The sequence below is a fragment of the Somniosus microcephalus genome, chromosome 26, assembly GCF_052327205.1.
Source record: "Somniosus microcephalus isolate GS21.2 chromosome 26, FLI_Smic_1.0, whole genome shotgun sequence".
NCBI classification, from domain to species: Eukaryota; Metazoa; Chordata; class Chondrichthyes; order Squaliformes; family Somniosidae; genus Somniosus; species Somniosus microcephalus.
Genome location: NC_141012.1, coordinates 42,572,072 through 42,586,441, shown reverse-complemented (window position 1 = coordinate 42,586,441; position 14,370 = coordinate 42,572,072). Strand labels below are relative to the sequence as shown.

General features: G+C 47.1%; 1 long non-coding RNA gene across 1 annotated transcript; it reads left to right on the top strand.

Moving 5' to 3' along the window:
* The first annotated feature begins 3,859 nt into the window (after positions 1–3,859).
* LOC147100421 (uncharacterized) lies at positions 3,860–11,942 on the top strand. The gene is made up of 3 exons (XR_015073732.1): positions 3,860–3,988; positions 6,170–6,199; positions 6,305–11,942. It is a non-coding gene; the product is annotated as an uncharacterized LOC147100421 (long non-coding RNA).
* The last annotated feature ends 2,428 nt before the right edge of the window (positions 11,943–14,370 follow it).

Sequence of the window (14,370 nt, the reverse complement as noted above, 5' to 3'; positions counted from 1 at the left end):
ACCTCAATTAAATCTTCCCTTAACCTTCTCTGCTCTAAGAAGAACAATCCCAGTTTCTCTGGACTCCCCACAGAACTGAAGTCCCTCATCCCTGACACCATCCTAGTAAATCTCCTCTGCACCCTCTCATGGCATGACTCTGCTCATCTGTCTCGCTGTCTGTATGCGTTCATGTTCCTGTGTCTGTGCTCTAACTGTGCTTGTCTGTGTGTTTGTGTTTCTAGAAGAGTCTGCTTTCTTTCTACAATGAATTGATGCGCCACTGATTTGAGCAGGAGTGGCCTTAAACAACTGCACAGGCTGAATCTGATACCGCTCTGCTGCAAGAAACATAAAGTAATTTTTCTGAATTGTATGAGTTTCCTGAAGTGTTTCTGCTTCTGGTTCTAGTGTTGGCCAGTTTCTGAAACACAAGAAGCAGAGGGGTGAAGAGGAGAATTTTTTTTACACACACAGCGAGCTGTTGTGATCTAGAATGCGCTATCTGAAAGGGCGGTGGAAGCAGATTCAATAGTAACTTTCAACGGTGAATTGGATAAATACTGGAAAAAGGGAAAAAATAATTACAAGGCTATGGGACTAATTGGAGAGCTCTTTCAAAGAGGGTTGGAGTAGACGAGCAAGGAAGTCTTGCTAAAATTGTACAGGGCTTTGGTGAGACCACACCTGGGGTACTGTGTGCAGTTCTGGTCTCCGTACCTAAGGAAGGACATACAGGAAACTTTCTGGTATCCGGCATGGACGGGACCGACGTGGTGCCGGTTCATCAACAATTCCGGATAACCGAACGCTATAGTGAAAGATACGGACCTTTAGAGCTCCGTATACAGCAACAAACCCTGTTGCTTAGCTTCAGAACAACGTCCACAAGTTGCAAGCATCTCTGTAGCTTAGCAACAGCTGCAGCCAAACCCTTGCCTTCCTCCATTTGTTGCTGTGCAAGTAATAAAAGTTTACCTGAACCGACTCCTGAATTTTGCCGGTTAACCGACATTTCCGGTTATTTAGGGGCCGGTTAATCGAAAGTTTCCTGTACTTGCCTGGGAGGGGGTGCAACGAAGGTTCACCAGATTGATTCCTGGGATGAGAGGTTTGTCCTCGGAGGAGAGATCGAGTAGGATGGGCCTATACTTTCTGGAGTTTAGGAGGATGAGAGGTGATCTCATTGCTTCTTTCACAGGCACGATGGGCCGAATGGCCTCCTTCTGTACTGTAAGGCCTAGAAATTCACTTTGGGGCGGCCAGCTCGCTCGCGCCCAAAAGTTAGCACTGGGCGGGGAGCCATTAGTGATCGTCAGATATTCAGTGTTTGCGCCCCAATTCGGAACCGGGCGCTATACCAGGGTGTGCCCGCCTCCGCTTGGGGCACTGACACTGAATTTCAGCGCTCTTGGCGCCGCTGCGGAGCGGCAGGCTGCGGTACTGCAGGCCTCCTCCTTCTCTTAAGGGGGAGCTGCCTGCAACGGGGAGATCGCTGCTGGAGAGTGCCGGCAAATGAGCCCGGCACCACGGAGAAGTGCCAGGTTCGCGGAAAGCAGCCGGCAATGCCGCGGGGGGGGTGGTGGTGGAGGAGGCCGGGGAAGGAGGTGCGGGCAGGCGGCCGCCGAAAAAGCGGCCGGCCGCACCTTCCCCTTTAAAGCGCCCCACTAAGGCTACAGCACGGCCCCGTTTTCTGGTCGCTGTTTGCGGCCGCTTCGGAGGAGGCGGCCGCTACTAAATATGGGGATCGGGCCGGTTTCGGGGCGGAACCGGGGCACTGCGCACACCGATGACGTCATCGGTGCCGGCGCAGCGCTAACGGCTACCGCCGCCAATACCGCTGCGCTGAATATCAGCGCAAACTCATTTTTGGCGCAGAAGCCCTCTTTAGGCGGTAACTGGCCGCAAAGCTGGCAGCACCTTAATGAATTTCTAGGCCTAAGATTCTAAGTTCCCTTTGACACAAGTATAAACTATACATGCTTGGGTGTTTTAAAGCCACTCGTGGCCATTGGAAGGCAGATCTGAGGCGGAGCTACAACATCCACCCACCCAGAACTTAAACCACACCCACCCCCATCAGAAATCCTAGGATGGGGTAATTTAAATATCGAGGGCAAGCATCTGCACCATTTCTGGTGCAAGTGGGGCACCCACCTGATTTTGGAGGGGCGGGGGGAGGAATTTCACCAGCGCCTTGTCGCGGTATTCATGGTCCAGTTTACCTTTCCACGTGGCTGGGAAAGTTCCATACAGTGACAACAAAACCACTTTGCTGGCCTCTAGAAGTGGGTGCAAGTACTTCAGGAGCATATGAACAGGAGGAGGCCATTGAGCCCCTTGAGCCCCTTCCCACCATTCAGTCAGAACATGGCTGATCTGTACCCCAACTCCATTTACCTGCCTTTGCTCCATATAAGAACATAAGAAATAGGAGCAGGAGTCGGCCATTTGTCCTTTCGAGCCTGCTCCGCCATTCAATAAGATCTTGGCTGATCTTCTACCTCATCTCCACTTTCCTGCACTATCCCCATATCCCTTAATTCCCTTTACCATTCAAAAATCTATCGCTCTCTGTCTTGAATATACTCAATGACTGAGCCTCCACAGCCCTCTGGGGTAGAGAATTCCAAAGATTCACCACCCTCTGTGAAGAAATTTCTCCTCATCTCAGTCCTAAATGGCCGACCCCTTATTCTGAGACTGTGACCCCTGGTTCTAGACTCCCCAGCCAGGGGAAACATTCTCCTTGCATCTACCCTGTCAAGCCCTGTAAGAATTTTGTATGTTTCAATGAGATCATCTCTCATTCTTCTAAACTCTAGAGCATATAGGCCTAGTCTACTCAATCTCTCCTCATAGGACAATCCCCCCATCCCAGGAACCAGTCTGGTGAACCTTCGTTGCACTCCCTCCATGGCAAGTATATCCTTCCTTGGTTAAGGAGACCAAAACTGTACACAATACTCCAGGTGTCGCCTCACCAGGGCCCTATATAATTGCAGTAAGATGTCTTTACTCTTTTACTCAAATCCTCTTGTAATAAAGGCCAACATACCAATTGCTTGCTGTACCTGCATGTTAACTTTCAGTATCCCTTTGATACCCTTACCCAACAAAAATCTATTGATCCCAGCCTTGAAAATTTCAAATGACCAGCAATAAGCTGCTTTGGATTTATATTGTGGTCGGGGGCACTTGGGCTAAAACCAGCTCTTCTGGCGATGTGCACCATCTCTGGCACTAATGGCACCTCGTCTGCTCTGCAGCAACAGCACTGCAGAATAAGCAAGGTGTTAGTGAGCACACACACACCGGACCCAAGTGAGACAAGAGATTGGAGAAATTTCTTTTTCTACAGACAAATGGTGGGTATGTGGAACAGACTGTCAGTACGAGGAGCCTATACTGGGTTAAGCACCTCCTGAATAAATACCAGGTTCTAATAGGAGGTTCTAAATATAGGCAACGACCTGCATTTCTATCATTTCCCCCATGCATACAGGAGGATGTCTCATTTAAGGAGGTAAGCCCAACAGTGGACAACAATCGGTCGGGAAAACGGAGGGTTCGGCAGCTGAAAGCAAAGACCAGATGATCACGTGGTCTGTGAAACATGTCAATCTTTGTGCTGTTAACACTGTGACAGTATTGAATTGGTCAGAGCTGCAAGACCTGATTAATAACCTGGAGTTCTGCTCAATTATCTTATTGGGTCGGGGGGGGGCGTGGTGGTTTGGAGAAATTACATTGAACCTCATTACCTGAGCTGGTCGGTGTCTCCCTCGGGAGACTGTGTGCGATCCCCGACGAGGTGGATTGTACCCGGGGCTGGGTTTGGGAACGGGCCTGATGGGTCCGACTGGTCTTTCCCTATTCCGTTCTTGTGTTGTTAAAATGCAGCTTCTGACCATGGTGACAAGGTTGTGCCTTTTATCCTTTGCAGCCCACGTGGGACTGTCCTTCCTGGAGGGGAAGTTGAGCAGATCAACCAGCAGCAGCAGTTAAGGTACAAAAATAGTCATAGAGTCATAGAGTTATACAGCACAGAAAGAGGCCCTTCGGCCCATCGTGTCCGCGCCGGCCATCAAGTCCTGTCTATTCTAATCCCATTTTCCAGCACTTGGTCCGTAGCCTTGTATGCTATGGCGTTTCAAGTGCTCGTCTAAATGCTGCTTGAATGTTGAGGGTTCCTGCCTCTACCACCCTTTCAGGCAGTGAGTTCCAGATTCCAACCACCCTCTGGGTGAAAAAGTTTTCCTCAAATCCCCTCTAAACCTCCTGCCCCTTACCCTGAAACTATGCCTCCTGGTTATTGACCCCTCTACTGAGGGGAAAAGTTCCTTTCTATCTACTCTATCTATGCCCCTCATAATTCTGTACACCTCAATCAGGTCCACCGCCAGCCTTCTCTGCTCTAAGGAAAACAACCCCAGCCTGTCCAGTCTCTCTTCATAGCTGAAACGCTCCAGCCCAGGTAACATCCTGGTGAATCTCCTCTGCACCCTCTCCAATGCAATCACATCCCTCCTATAGTGTGGCGACCAGAACTGCACACAATATTCCAGCTGTAGCCTAACTAGCGTTTTGTACAGTTCCATCATAACCTCCCTGCTCTTGCCTTCATTAGCTGAGACATAGAATGTAAGTATCCCATATGCCTTTACTGTAGTGGGCAGATATGATCATTTACTGGATTAGTGAACCAGAGGTTATACATTCAAATTCCACTTGACAAGTTACTAAGATTTTATTTTAAAACTCCAGTGATTTAAAGACACCATAGAAACCAGATTGCTTCACTAATGGCATTCACGGAAGGGAAGCTGCCCCCTCTACCTGGTTTGGCCTACGTGTGACTTCAGCCCACACTACGATTGACTCTTACTGCCCTCTGCCGTGGCCAAGCAAGCCACTCGTTTAGAAAACAATTGTCGAGGCAGCAGCTCACTATAGCCTTGCCAGGACAACAACGGGTATTAAAAAAAAAAACTCTCTCGATGCCCCCAGTTGATTTTGAGATGCCCATTGGTAAATATGCAGAGCAGGAACATCTTGCAACGCATGTTCTGAGTGCACCTGCCCCAGAGGCCTGCAGGTAGGCTGCCAATCTTGCAGGAGAAAAGTGGCGGAGCGTGAAACTCCCCTTCCTCAACACAACGGACCGTTGTGCCCCTGTTTCTTCCTTATTTAATGTTTTCTTCATTCCATTTGGGTTGATTTTCAGACCTTAAACTCTGTTTACTGTAGAGAGCTCATTAGCAAAGGCCACCATTTTATATTTTGAACTATTTGGGACAAGGAATCGCACTTATTTTAGGGGAGTTATTCAGTCAGGGGTTTGAACAAATCGTGTGTGTGTATCTAAATCACGGGGAGCAAATGAGCTTTCCTACATGTATCACGGAGAGGGGGAGGGGCGGTTTGTGCCCCTTCTGCTGTGTACAGTATTCCACACGGCTTTCCCCCTCCCTGTGCTGAAATCAAACCTCGTCGCACTGTCTCCTACTCTAACTCCGTCTATCCCAAGATCTCAATACTGCCACTCCCTCACTCTACCTCTTACACGTTTCGGGGTTTTAAAAATGACTCTGATGTGTATACACCAGATAAGCTAACTTGTCTTTACAGATACTAAACATCGAAACATAGAAGATAGGAGCAGGAGTCGGCCATTCGGCCCCTCGAGCCTGCTCCGACATTCAATGCGATCGTGGCTGATCATCCAAGTTCAGTACCCGGTCCCTGCTTTCTCCCCATACCCCTTGATCCCTTTAGCCTTAAGAAATATATCCAACTCCTTCTTGAATATATTTACTGAATTGGCCTCCACTGCCTTCTGTGGTAGAGAATTCCACAGGTTCACCACTCTCTGGGTGAAGAAATTCCTCCTCCATTTCTGTCCTAAAAGGCCTACTCCTTATCCTTAGACTGTGACCCCTGGTTCTGGATTCCCCGACCATCGAGAACATCCTTCCTGCATCTAGTCTGTCTAATCCTGTTAGAATTTTATAAGTTTCAATGAGATCCCCTCTCATTCTTCTAAACTCCAGCGAGTACAAGCCCAATCGACCCAATCTCTCCTCATACGTCATACCTGCCATCCCAACCTGCTGTGTGCTTCCAGCAAATTCTGTTCTTGGATTTCATAAATTCAACTTGTTTGAAACTAATTTTTTTTATTTCTTAGAATTTCAGAAGAGCGCAGTCAAAGAGTTTGGTACGTTGATAAAAATATTATACTGTACATTTTTTTTTAAAGTACAAATGCAGAGTAAAAGTACCGTTCTCGACGGTGAACACTTTCTGTATTCTGTATTCCTAGGTGCGAGCCACAGTATAGGACAGAGAGAGAAATGCCGTAGAATATGGGAGATTATACAGGACGTACAATAGAACCAACAGCAGCAGCAGCTCTGGCGCTGAAGCCCAACAGTTAAGTCATTTTTTGACGTGATGCCGTATTCAGCACAATGTACCAGCCATTGTTGCATTGTCTATTATTATTCATTTCTTTCTAATTTGTAATTTTTAAAACATTTTTTATAAGCCGTTGTCATTGGCCCTCACCACAAACTCGGTTTCCTCACCATCGAATCCAAACGCCTCCCCACTGCCACTGTCTCGAGCAAAACCAGCCTGTTCGTAACCTCAGCCTCCTATTTGACCCACAGCTGAGCTACAGACCCGTATCTGCTCCATCACAAAGAGTGTCTACTTCCATCTCCGTAATATCGCCCGCCTCAGCCGTGCTGCTGTTACCTCCAGACTCGACTATTCCAACGCTCTCCTGGCCGGCTTCGATCTTCCACCTTCTGTAAACTTGAGTTCATCCAAAACTCTGCTGTCCGTGTCCTCACTCGCACCAAGTCCCGTTCGTCCTTGCCGGCCTACATTGGCTCCCAGGCCTCGATTTCAAAATTCTTATCCTCATGTTCAAATCCATCAATGGCCTCGCCCCTCCCGATCTCTGTAATCTCCTCCAGCCCTGCAACCATCCCTGAACTGTGTTCCTTCCAGTCTGGCCTCTTGTGCATCATCCACTTCCTTCACCCACCCATTGGTGACTGCCTGCAGCTGCCTAGGCCGAAGGCTCTGGAATTCCCTCCCCCCAAACCGCTCTGCCTCTCCATCTCGCTCTCGCTTCCTTTAAGACGCTGCTTAAAATCGATCTCTTTGACCAAGTGTTTGGGCACTTGTCCTTATTTCTCTCTCTGTGGGTCGGTGTCAGTTTTTGTCTGATGACGCTCCTGTGAAGCGGCTTGGGTTATTTTACTATGTTAAAGGCGCTATATAAATGTAAGTTGTTAAAATCTTCGATTGAGGCATTTTAAAAAGCTGATCATCAGACGCTGCTTAGGGACTGTTGTAAGATGTTCCGGTTATCTGACAGTTTATAGAGTTCAGACCCGTGGAACAGACAACACAAAACCCAATGAATCTATGAAACTTCTTTTACTTAAAAATCAACAAGAGGTTACAAGTAATTATCAGCATACAAACTGTACTCCATTCATATACTTATTACAAGCAAGCATCTAAAATCATTTACTTTAAGCTCAGGTGATTTTAAGCAACACCACATACATACCAACACCAGGTGAGAGGTCAATGATGACTAGACGTATGACTTTAACTGGCAACTGACCCGGTCACCCTCGACAACAGCCCTGAATGCCAGTCTACAATATCACAACTCGCCCACAGCACTCGTGTCCCAAACTGAGATTAATGTGTGTGTGTGTGTCTCTCTCTCTCTCTCCTATCTGTTTTGACACTTCGGCGTTGATTTTCCTGGAGCCGTCAGGCGGGGTTTCAGGCGTGGGGGGGGGGGGGGGAATCCCGAATTTGGGGGTCCCAACACCATCACGCCCAAAACCCTGCCCCGCGCAAGTTTCGGGGCGGCGGGTACCTGCCCCGCACTGGGACCCACCGAAACCAGGCGGGAAGGGATTAGTGCCGATTAACTGCCTGTTACAGGTAGTTAACGGGCAGTTTTTAGCCTAATCCCTATTTTGAGGGGTTTCGTGTGGGATTCCCGACGGCTCCAAACCACGCCAGGTTCGAGCAGGCGGGCCGTCGGGTTGAAGAAGTTGGCGGGGTCGCGATGCCGGTGCTCAGGTGAGTGATGGGTGCATGAGTGCAAAGGTAAGTGTGTTTGGTGTGTCTAATGTGTGTAAAGAACTTTTACTTACCTGTACTTACCTTAACAGCCTTTCTTCCTGTAGCCGTCAGGAGCCCATCACTCAGCCGGCACTTAAAGCTGAACGGCTGCGATCTGTGAAAAGTGACAGCCTTCAGCTTTGAGTGCTGCTGAGAGTTCTAACTGAGTCTGTACAGAAGGACTCGGGTTAGAACTCAGACTGTCAGTGTTTCACAGCTTCAAACAGCTGTGAAACACTGATATTTCATCTGTCAAGAACTCTTGACAGATGAAATTTCAGTCTGTGACGTCACCTGTTGCCGGATGGCCCTTAATTGGCCTGCTGAGCCTGCTGGGCGGGCTCAACAAGGTCAATCAAGGGAAAATCGCGCAGATTGGCCGGACGTCGAAGTAGGCGGGTCTAAAACCCGAAAGTTGTAGTCCCGCCTTCTTCCCGACAGCTTCAGGAAAATCGACCCCTTCGTTAACCAAGGCCAGACATTCAAGGGTTGGAGAGAGTCGGTGTTTTCACATTTGCAGCTGGTTGACTCGGGGTTCTCACAGAATTTTCAAGCTATTATCTTTCAAAGGAAAACGAGCAGCACATCATGTTATAGCCAAGCAGCCTCGTGCCCGCAAACCATGGCCAGTATTACACTGTAATCTTTTGACCCACACAAGTGAGACGAGATTCAGACTGGCTGGTTTCCACTTCTCTCACTCATATATCTATTCTAATTCTGATGAGTAACGTTGTGTATTACACATCTAGAATCCCAACCGTTGCAATGTAAAGATTAGCCAGGAAACTCCGTTTTTGCCGCTCTGCTCCTCTGAATTCACTTCCTCCTGTACCATTGTATTATAACAATAGGGGACGCCTGATTTATACAGGCTTCAATTACAACCAGTGCAAACAAAGACAAAATGTGACATGACATCACAGTATTGTTACCGCTTCATTTTACATGTGCTGGGAAGTGCGCGCGTGCTCCTGGTGCCCAACGTAACATTTGACAAAAGTGGACGGGGCCTGGCGGAACAGGCTCCCGCCCCATTTTCCGGTTCCAACCCCCCCAAGTATCACAGCTAAAATGGCAACATTAGATCTTGCCTCAGGTTTCTTGGGATAACGAGATAAATATTGGCCAGGACACCGGGAGAACTTCTCGTCTCCAAATAGTAATGTGGGATCTTTTTGCATCCACCCAAGGGGGGCAGACGGGGCCTCGGTTTAACGTCTCATCCGAAAGACGGAACCTCCGACAGTGCAGCACTCCCTCAGCACTGCACTGGACTGTCAGTCTAGATTATGTGCTCAAGTTTCTGGAGTGGGACTTCGAACCCACAACCTTCTGACTCGGGAAAACATTTGACTACTGAGCCAAGACTGACACTTGGGCAGATGCATTTAATAATGAAAAATGTACAGTAGTGTGTGTTGGCAACGTAAAGAATAACAAATATGATTGCAGAATGATTAGAAGTGTGATATATAGGCTGAGGAAACAAAATTAATTCCCTATGGGGAAAAGTGATTTAAGGGAAAGTATGAGTAAAGCAAGTGACTGGACATGGCTCGCCATCTCACAGTGAGCGAGATGAATTTCTACACGTAGTGCGAGGTGGTGCCCGAGATACTGTGATTCTGCATTATGAACGAATCAACAAATGATCTAGCCTTAAGCTTTAAAGTAATAATTTATCAGATTAACATGGAGAGGCAGAACCAAATAAAGACCAGGGGGCATGAAGATAAATAAAATGGCTTCAGGTTATCCTCTTCATATGTAAGTTAATTGGTGCGTGAGACAGGCTGACATCCGGTGCAGTGAGCTCGGGCTCAGTTGAAGCATTCAAACGGGAATGCAAATTGAATCGTGATTCAGTAAAGAGCAGCGGGACATGGGCTGAATGCCCTTTCCTCTATTACATATGAACATGACAGATAGGAAAAGACCCAGTGGGCCATCCAGCCTGTCCCACAGAATTGCAATGCCTTGATTGGCACCCCAACATTTTTGTATTCGACATTAGATATTCTATATTCTTGTATAGCTCCGCTGTAACATCAGCAGAATTTCAAGAAGGCCAGTGGCTTGGTGAGCAGTCCAGCCTCGTGTGGAATATTCCCCTGCGATGTGGTGGTCCAGTGAGGGTGAAGTGGCTGCATGGTAGTTGTCCATACATAATGCAAGAAATAGGAGTAGGAGTAGGCCATACAGCCCCTCGAGCCTGCTCCATTCAATAAAATCATGGCTAAACTTCAACACCATTTTCCCGCTCTCTCCTCACATCCCTCGATTCCCTTAGTGCTCAAAAATCTCTCGATCTCTGTCTTAAATATACTCAACGACTGGGCCTCCACAGCCCTCTGGGGTAGAGAATTCCACAGATTCACAGTGAAGAGATTTCTCCTCATCTCAGTCCTAAATGGCCGACCCCTTATTCTGAGATTATGACCCCTGGTTCTAGACTCTCCAACCAGGGGAAGCAGCCTCTCTGCATCTACCCTGTCAAGCTCTCTAAGAATTTTATACATTTCAATGAGACAACACCTCATTCTTCTAAATTCCAGAAAATATAGGCCCAATCTACTCTCTCTCTCCTCATCGGACAACCCCCTCATCCCAGAAATCAATCTGTTAAACCTTTGTTGCACCCCCTCTAATGCAAGTATATCCATCCTTAGGTAAGGCGAGCAAAACTGTACACTGCTCCGGGTGTGGTCTCGAAGTCCTTTTTATTGCAGCAAGACTTCCTTACTCTGATACTGCCACCCCCTTGCAATAAAGGCTAACCTACCATTTGCCTTCCTAATTGCTTGTTGTACCTGCATGTTAGCGTTCTGCAATTCATGTACAAGGACACCCAAATCCCTCTGAATCCCAACATTTCCTAGTCTCTCGCCTTTTTAAAAAAAAAAAAAAAAAATTCAACTTTTCCATTCTACCGACCAAAGTGGATAATTTCACATTTCCCCACTATACATCTGCCACCTTCTTGCCCAATCTGGTCTATATCCCTTTGCAGACTTTTTGTGTCCTCCTCACAGCTTACTTTCCTACCTAGCTTTGTATCGTCAGCAAACGTGGATACATTACACTCGTTCCCTTCATCTAAGTCATTGATGTAGATTGTGAATAGCTGAGGCCCAAGCACTGATCCTTGCGACACTCCACGAGTTACACTCTGCCATCCTGAAAATGACCTGTTTATTCCTACTCTCTGGTTTCTGTCCATTAACCAATGCTCGATCCATGCTAATATGTTACCCCCAACCCCCATGGGCCCGACATGCATTCAATCCCTGGTAGCCTGATGGAGAAGCACCTTCTTGGAGCCGGTCAACAATCTGATCCGAAGCTCAAAACTCAAAGCGGCTACCTAGTGTAAGCTAAAGCAATAAAAAAGCAGAAGCGTAAATTGAGCTTGGGCAACATTTTTGAGTTATATATGCAGTTTGAAAGTTATAAATTACCCAAATTCCAACTTTAAATATTTTTCAAAATACAACAACAACTTGTATTTATATAGCGCCTTTAATGTAGTAAAATGTCCCAAGGCGCTTCACAGGAGTATTAAAAGAAAAAAAATTGACACCGAGCCACATAAGGAGAAATTAGGGCAGGTGACCAAAAGCTTGGTCAAAAGGGTAGGTTTTAAGGAGCGTCTTAAAGGAGGAAAGAGAGGTGGAGAGGCTTAGGGAGGGAATTCCAGAGCTTTGGGCCTAGGCAACAGAAGGCACGGCCACCAATGGTTGAGCGATTTTATAATCAGCGATGCTCAAGAGGGCAGAATTAGAGGAGCGCAGATATCTCGGGGGGGGGGGGGGGGTTGTGGGGCTGGAGGAGATTACAGAGATAGGGAGGGGCGAGGCCATGGAGGGATTTGAAAACAAGGATGAGAATTTTAAAATCGAGGTGTTGCTTACCTGGGAGCCACTGTAGATCAGCGAGCACAGGGGTGATGGGCGAACGGCACTTGGTGCGAGTGAGGACACGGGCAGCCGAGTTTTGGATCACCAAGTTTACGTAGGGTGGAATGTGGGAGGCCAGCCAGGAGTGCGTTGGAATAGTCAAATGGAAACCCTCGCCCAATTTTCAGCCTTTGCAAAGGGTTTCAGATTTTTTTTTGTCCTCCTATTCTATCAATCACTCCCCTTTAATTGTTCCTACCCCTTTTAAAAAAAAAAAGACTTGCCTGCAGTTTTCCACTCCCACCGTTATGGGTTCCCTGCAACCATCCAAATCTACACCTGGACCTATGTGTGATGTAAGCTAACATAGAAAACTGAGTGCTAGTACCACATGGGTAAGAGCCACACCAGTTCTTGACCACTGAGCACTGACCTCCACCACTACTTGAGAAATGGCCCACTGCATTGAGACTATAAGTTTTTATTTCACCGACGTGAGTGGCAGTATGAAGCAGCACAATTTCTTATTTGCGTGCACCAATTTTCCCATTACTGAGTGGAGGAAAATATACCTGAATAAATGGTGTAATTGCATTATATAAGCTGCATATATTATCATGGAGTTAATGCTGTCAGAAGGTTGGGACATGATGTTGAAAAGGAAGGAATAGAGACAGAGTGCGATCTCAACAGGTAACTGAAAAAAGCAGCCCCATACATAAAGTGAAGTAATCACGATAAACTGCTCACGGGAGGTAGAAGAAGGATAGATAAGTTTATGATAAATTATTTTAAATGTAAATGGTTGATATTGTGTATTTAAAAACAGAACATTGTCTTGTATACTAAGAATATGTAATATGTATGATAAATAAATGGGGCGAGTGATTTACCAAGGGGCAACATTTTGTGACAAAGAATTGGCGCGAAGCCAGTTTTCTGTCCCAGTATTGACCTTGGGTGTGTACAAACCCTAAAGATCTTTGAACAAGTTATAAAAGAAAATAATTAAAGTAATAGATACAGAGACTCTCTCTCTTTATGAGGGGGCCTCTTTTGACTTTAGGGGGCTGACCAGCAGAGTGCCTGCTCTGGCAGTGAAGAGGCCCCGGCCTCGGTTAAATCTGGCAGGCGAGCTTCTGGGCTCCAAACCTAGTTCCTCCGGGACCCAAAAAAAATTAATTTGCCACTTGCCTTTAGCAGGCCTCTTTGGTTCCGTTGCCTGAAGAACGGGTCGGAGTGTGCACTGCTCAAGTTATAGGACCCTGATTTACATAAAGGGCCCTATCACCTGAAACAGGTGGCGCTTTGGACACCCAACAGTAGGCCCCTTTCAAAATGGAGCTGGCCGCATCGTGTTGATAAGGCGCTATGGCTGTCGACTCCATTTTGAGGCTATTAATGCCAGACAAAGGCAGTCAATATCGACCCACTATGTCTCTTCATAAGGAAAGAGATAACTAAGTAATAGATATATATTGTTGAGGAACTAGGATCATTATTTTTAAATGTCTAAGTACCGGTAGAAAAATTCTCGGTTATAAAACACTGGGCAGAGCTCAGTAACACGTTTAACTTTTCCTCCCCTTTTATAAAGAGGAGGATTTTTGGCTCCTTATTCTTTTACAATTTTCTCTCGCTTGGGAGACTATTTTTGATGATTCAGTAACCAGTTCTCACCAGCAAATGGGGAAATTCTGCAACTGTTTTACACACAACAGATGCACGGTTCATTCATGGAGGAACAGAGAATATCCTGTTCCTCACCGCAACTAGACACTGGGTTAAGACCGCCTCAGATTTACTTGATGCTGGTCCCTTTCAGCCTATGGGGAAGGGGGAAATCTTTCATTCCATCTACAAGGCACAAGTCAGGAGTGTGATGGAATACTCTCCACTTGCCTGGGTGAGTGCAGCTCCGACAACACACAAGAAGCTCAACACCATCCAGGACAAAGCAGCCTGCTTGATTGATTGGCACCCCATCCACCATCTTAAACATTCACTCCCTCCACCCCCGGCGTACCGTGGCTGCAGTGTGTACTATCTAAAAGATGCACTGCAGCAACTCGCCAAGGCTTCTTCAGCAGCACCTCCCAAACCCGTGACCTCTTCCACCTAGAAGGACAAGGGCAGCAGGCGCATGGGAACACCACCACCTCCAAGTTCCCCTTCAAGTCACTCACCATCCTGACTTGAAAAAATATCACCGTTCCTTCATTTGTTGCTGGGTCAAAATCCTGGAACTCCCTTCCTAACAGCACTGTGGGAGCACCTTCACCACACGGACTGCAGCGGTTCAAGAAGGCGGCTCACCACCACCTTCTCA